Below are 6580 nucleotides of genomic sequence, written 5' to 3'. Positions count from 1 at the left end.
TATGTCTACCTCCCTGAACTTGTGTGTGTGAGTGTTTGTGTGAGCATGCACCACCCTGTATGTGTGTGCCTGTTCGTCCATTTCTCCTGCCCCAGGTGCTTCTCTGTCTTTTATTTTTTCCCTAGCTCTGCATCATTAACCTCACCCAGAAAACTCCACCCCCAATTTTCCCCTGACCTCCCAACAGAAAAGCAGCATGGCTCAGTGGAAAGAGTATGGGCTTTCGAGTCAGAGGTCATGGGTTCTAATCCCGTCTCTGGCAATTGTCAGCTGTGTGACTTTGGGCAAGTCACTTCACTTCTCTGGGCCTCAGTTTCCTCATTTGTAAAATGGGGATGAAGACTGTGAGTTCCCCGTGGGACAATCTGATCACCTTGTAACCTCCCCAGTGCTTAGAACAGTGCTTTGCACATCGTAAGCACTTAATAAATGCCATCATTATTGTTATTATGCACCACCCTGATCCTTGTATGTGTCTGCGCATCCATTTCTCCTGCCCCAGGTGCTTCTCCATCTTTTATTTTTTCCCTAGCTCTGCACCATTAACCTCACCCAGAAAACTCCACCCCAAATTTTCCCCTGACCTCACAATAAATTGTTGGTCCTCTGCTCAGGGCAGTTCGATTCAGCCTAATCCGATTCCAGACTGAGGTGATCTGCCAGTTTGCACTAGACCAGCAGGATTTATATTGCTCATAGCTGGTGTCAACAGTCGTACTGTTAACTATTGAATATAGAGTTGATTGTAAGCAATGGTAAGGAATTGACCTTCTTGGACTTTGATTTTCAGTGACTTGTTATAGCCTTCTTAGATTTAACTGCTTTAAATAAAATCTTCAATTTTCTTTGTCCTATCAAATGGAATTTAACCTGGACTCTTTCTACTTATGTCCCAGTTTCTTTTTTATGGTATTTGTTAAGCATTTACTATGAGCCAGGCACGGTACAAAGCACTGGGGTCGACTCAAGTAATCAAGTTGCACACAGTCCCTGTCCCTCATGGGGCTCATAGTCTTAATCCCCATTTTACAGATGAGGTAACTGAGGCACAGAGGAGTAAAGTGACTTACCCAAGGTCACACAGCAGACAAGTTGTCAGAGCTTGGATTAGAACCCAGATCCTTCCGGACCCCAGGCCCATACTCTATCCACTAGGCCATGAACTGACTACTTTAGTATTTGTATGAAATTGTTGGTGGGAAATTATCCATTTGCCAAATGGACCATCTTTGGCTGCTAATCAATACAACTTTCAGAATCAAGGCTGGAGAATGAGCACAAAATGAATCTTTCATCCTGGCCTGGTTCCCACTCTCCCCATGAACCCCTAGTAGATTCAGTTGATCAATCAATGGTATTAATTGAGTGATTAGTGGGTGACGAGCACTGTAGTAAGCACTTGAGAAAATATAATATGACAGAGTTAGTAGACATGATCCCTGCCCACAAGCAGTTGCAATCTAGTTGCGTTTGCAGTCTGGAGGTCTCAACCAGATTCTCCTTTCTTCTCTTCATCCTTCATCTGATTTCCTCAGAAACATCTTCTATATTTTTAGGTGATCTATTTCAAGATTTCATATCTTCTGAAGAGAGTTTTGAAATCCTCTCTCCTTTCAAGCCCAATAAAGTCCAGCATTGACTTCTCTCTGTATCATCATCACCATCAGGTCCTATTTCTTTAAGACCCTCCTCTTCCTTTTTTTATTGTAGCAGTTCATTCATTCATTCAATCGTATTTATTGAGCTCTCACTGTGTGCAGAGCACTGTACTAAGCGCTTGGGAAGTCCAAGTTGGAAACATATAGAGACGGTCCCTACCCAACAGCGGGCTCACAGTCTAGAAGGGGGAGACAGACAACAAAACATATTAACAGAATAAAATAAATAGAATATGTAAATATGTACAAGCGGTTAAAGACCTCCTATGTGTCAAGCTCCATTCTAAGCACTGGGGTAGAGACAAGTGAATCAGGTGAGACGGAATCCCTGTCCCACATGGGGCTCAAAGTCTAAATAGGAGTGAGAACAGGTATCAAATCCCCATTTTGCAGATGAAGAAACTGAGGCACAGAGAAGTTAAATGATTTACCTAGCGTCACAGAGCAGGAAGGTAGAAGAGCCGGGATTAGGACTCAGGTACTACAATGGGTAGATTTCAAAGTCCCCAAGGGGGGATCATCAATATCATCGTCAATGGCATTTATTTAGCGTTTGCAGTGTGCACAGCACTGTACGCAGCACTGGGGAGAGTACAATACAACCGAGTTGGTAGATACATTCCCTGCCCACAACAAGAAGCAGCATGGCCTAGTAGATAGCAGATAGAGGAAGGGCCTGGGTGTCAGAAGGACCTCGGTTCTAATCCTGCCCCCGGCCCTTGGGCAAGTCACTTCACTTATCTGTGCCTCAGCTACCTCAGCTGTAAAATGGGCATTAAGACTGTGAGCCCCATGTGGGACGTGGATTGTGTCCAACCTGATTAGCTTGTAACTATCCCAGCACTTAGTACAGTGCCTGGCACAGAGTAATCGCTTAACAAGTACCCTTATTAGCAAGTACCATTGAAAACAAACAAATGGACAAAAAGACAAGCTTACAGTCTAGAATCAGGCCTTTCACTTGGATTACACTCTCGTAGTACAAGGCTATCAAGTGACTTTCCACACAATTTGTACCAAACATCATCCTCCCTTCATTTCTCTTTTGCTCTGTCAGGACAAATTCCCCTCCATGTCAGAGTCGGGTAGGATCATGAAACCATCTGGGGTTCTGTTTTTCTAGATAACGTCCCGGGAATGGGTGGTCATTTTGTCATTATGTTGGCTTGGGCCCCTCTCTATCTTTAGATGACTGAGAGCATCATATTAAAATGGCCAAAATATGCTCACAAAAAGATTCTCATCCAATCAAAGCTATCATTCCCTCCCCTAGTCCCTTCTTGACCGTCATCTTCTACTGCCCGCTTTTAAAAAATTGATACCTAGTTTTATTATCACTACTATAACTAGTATGTCATTTATTAAGTGCTTTTTTATGGTATTGGTTGACAGCTTACTATGTGTCAAGCACTTTTCTAAACACTAGGTAGATACCAGATAATCAAGTTGGACACAATCCGGGTTTACAGTCTAAATTGGAGGGAGGAGGATTTAATCCCCATTTTTTTACAGGTGAGGCAACTGAGACACAGAGGACGTTTGTCCAAGGACAAACTGCAAAGAAGTAATTGAGTCAGGATTAGGACCCAAGTCTTCTAATTCTCAGGCCTGTGTTCTTTATACTAGGCCCCATTGCTTCCCGTCCTTTTCCAGTAGCTCATTCCTCACTGGTTTCAAACATTCCCATGTTTCTCTTATCCTAAAAAAACCCCCTCATGATTCCATGGTTCCCTTCAGTTATCACCCCACCTCCCTCCTACCATTCTTCTCCAAACTCCTTGAAGTGAGTTGTCTACACAAGCTGCCTCCACTTCCTCTCCTCCGCTTCTCTCCTCGACCGCCTGCGATCTGACTTCTGCTCCCTCCACTCTCAGAAACAGAACTCTTTAATGTCACCAATTACCTCCTCCTTGACAAATCCAATGACCACTACTCCATCCTAATCCTCCTTGACCTTTCTACTGTCTTCAATACTGTGGACCACTCCTTCTTCTGGAAACATCTTCTCACCTCCACCTGACTGTGTCCAACCTAATTAACGAGAATCTGTTCCAGTTCTTAGAAAAGTGCTTGGTGCACAGTAAACACTTAACAAATACCATGATTATGATTATCATCATTATTATTATTTCATATTAAACACTGGTCCAGATCTGAATTCAGCTGTGACTGGTAATTGGGAGGACCTCCTGGAGGCTACAGAGGAAGAAATTGGAGAATTTTTTTTGTTTGAGAAAGATGATTTGTCTGCTGTGTGTCCTTGGGACAGTCACCTAACTTCTCTGTGCCCTAGTTACCTCGTATGTGTAAAATGGGGATTAGGACTGTGAATCCCATGTGGATAGGGCCTGTATCCAACCTGATTAGCTTGTATCTGCCCTAGTGTAAAGTACAGTGCCCAGCACATAGTATGCACTTAATTAAAACCATTGTTTTTCAGCTGATGTGGTGGAGCCGGGATTAGAACTCACGCCCTCTGACTCCAAAGCCCAGGCTCTTTCCACTAAGCCACACTGCTTCTCTATACTGTGGCTATGACTGTGTACTAGGACTGTACATCACCTCCAAAATGCTTACTAACCTAAAAATGTACATTTAATTTTAATTCCAAGTCACTTTTTTCTGGGCCTCGGTCCCCTCGTGGGGAGTCAATACCTGTTCTTCCTCCCTCTTACACTGTGGGACAGGGATTGAGTCTGAAGGAGCGATTGATTGAAATGACCATTCTAGGAGGAAAATGGCAATGAACAGTTCTTTTCATCCCCAAATTGACAAGAAATTTTATCTTACTATCTGTCATATGAGAAAGAATTGACAGGGAAATTGACAATACATGATTTACACAAAAGCCTTTCTGAGCAATCTATAACAAATTGCAAACACTTCACTCCAGGTGCAAACATGACTGGGAAAACTGCCCATTTCTTTGCTTTCGAAACAGGGAACATAGATTTGGCCAAAAGCCCGAGAAGGTGAGTCATCAACTCCAGCCCCACCCTCTCCTTCCAAAGACACTGAAAAGAGCTGTTCAACTCCCTCGCATCACAAAGCGTGACACTGAATAAATATTTTACTGCTAATAATATTCAGGTTAGAAAACAGTCTACATTCTTGCTTGGTTTAATGGCATCCGTTAAACGCTTACTATGTGTCAGGCACTGTACTAAGGGCTGGGGTAGATACAAGCTAATTAGGTTGGACACAGTCCATGTCCCATATGGGGCTCACAATTTTAATCCCCATTTTACAGATGAGGTAACTGAGGCACAGAGAAGTGAAGTGACTTGCCCAAGGTCACACAGCCGACAAGCGGCAGAGCAGGGATTAGAATCCAGGTCCTCGGACTCTCAGGCCTGGGCTCTTTCTACTAGGCCATGCTGACTTTCCTCAGGAGCATGGCTGTCTCTCTCTGAAGGGGTTAAATCTCGGAATAGAGCCCATGTCATCTCTAGACTGTGAGCCCGTTGTTGGGTAGGGACCGTCTCTATATGTTGCCGACTTGTACTTTCCCAAGCGCTTAGTACAGTGCTCTGCACACAGTAAGCGCTCAATAAATATGACTGAATGAATGAATGAATCAGGGGCAGCAATAAGCGCTCAATAAATACGATTGAATGAGAGCCCGTTGTTGGGTAGGGACCGTCTCTATATGTTGCCAACTTGTAATAATAATAATAATGGCATTTATTAAGCGCTTACTATGTGCAAAGCACTGTTCTAAGCGCTGGGGGGGGAACAAGGTGATCAGGTTGTCCCACGTTGGGCTCACCGTCTTCATCCCCATTTTACAGATGAGGTAACTGAGGCCCAGAGAAGTGAAGTGACTTGCCCAAAGTCACACAGCTGACAAGTGGTGGTGCCGGGATTAGAACCCATGATCTGTGGCTCCCAAGCCCGGGCTCTTTCCACTGAGCCACGCTGCTTCTCTTGTACTTCCCAAGCACTTAGTGCAGTGCTCTGCACACAGCAAGCGCTCAATAAATACGGTTGAATGAATAAATGAATCAGGGGCAGCAATAAGCGCTCAATAAATACGACTGAATGAATGAATGAATGAATCAGGGGCAGCAATATCAGAATTACTGATTCAGCAACCGTGCTCTATTTCCATTTACATAGAAACCTAGTGGTTCTATGTCCACTCAAATGTGCACAGTGGAAAGCACACGGGACTGGGAATCCAAGGCCCTGGGTACTAATCCTGGCTCTGCCACTTGTCTGCTGTGTGACCTTGGACAAGTCACTTTACTTCTCTGTGCCTCAGTTACCTCATTTGTAAAATGGGGATGAAGCATCTGAGGCCCATGTGAAGCAGGGACTGTGTCCAACCGGACTACCTTATATCTACTCCAGCACTTAGAACAGTGCCTGGCACATAGTAAGCGCTTACAAATGCCGTTAAACAAAACAAAAGAAAAAAAAAAAACTATGGAAGAGCCAGGAGGAGATAGGGTGTGGAGGTGGGTTTCCTCTTCGGCTTGGCTGATTCCTCATGGAAAGAAGGACTTTCTAGGTCAGCTAGGTCAACGGGGTTGACGGTAGCTCGAAGCTGGCATTAAACAATCAAACAATTAATCGATACTATTTATTAAGAAGCCACTTGGCTTAGTGGAAAGAAAATGGGCCCCGAGAGTTAATGATTTTTCTGTGGCCAATTTAACTTATCAATTGTCAGCAGCGCCCAAGGCAGCCCCTGGTACTCTGGATATTTAACAGAGAACAAAGACTTCACTCAGCAGCTTGATAGGTGGTGATGGCTTATAAAAGTCTAAAATAACCAGTAACTTTAGATCCTAATGTGTCTGCCAACTCTGTTGTATTGTAATCTCCCAAGTTCTTAGTAAGGTGCTCTGCACATAGTAAATGTTCCCTAAATTGATTGATCAATTGGTCTAACTGTCCCCTCAGGGCCACCCTAGGAG

Source organism: Tachyglossus aculeatus, chromosome 17, assembly GCF_015852505.1.
Source record: "Tachyglossus aculeatus isolate mTacAcu1 chromosome 17, mTacAcu1.pri, whole genome shotgun sequence".
Taxonomy (NCBI): Eukaryota; Metazoa; Chordata; class Mammalia; order Monotremata; family Tachyglossidae; genus Tachyglossus; species Tachyglossus aculeatus.
Note: the sequence above shows the minus strand (reverse complement) of the source record.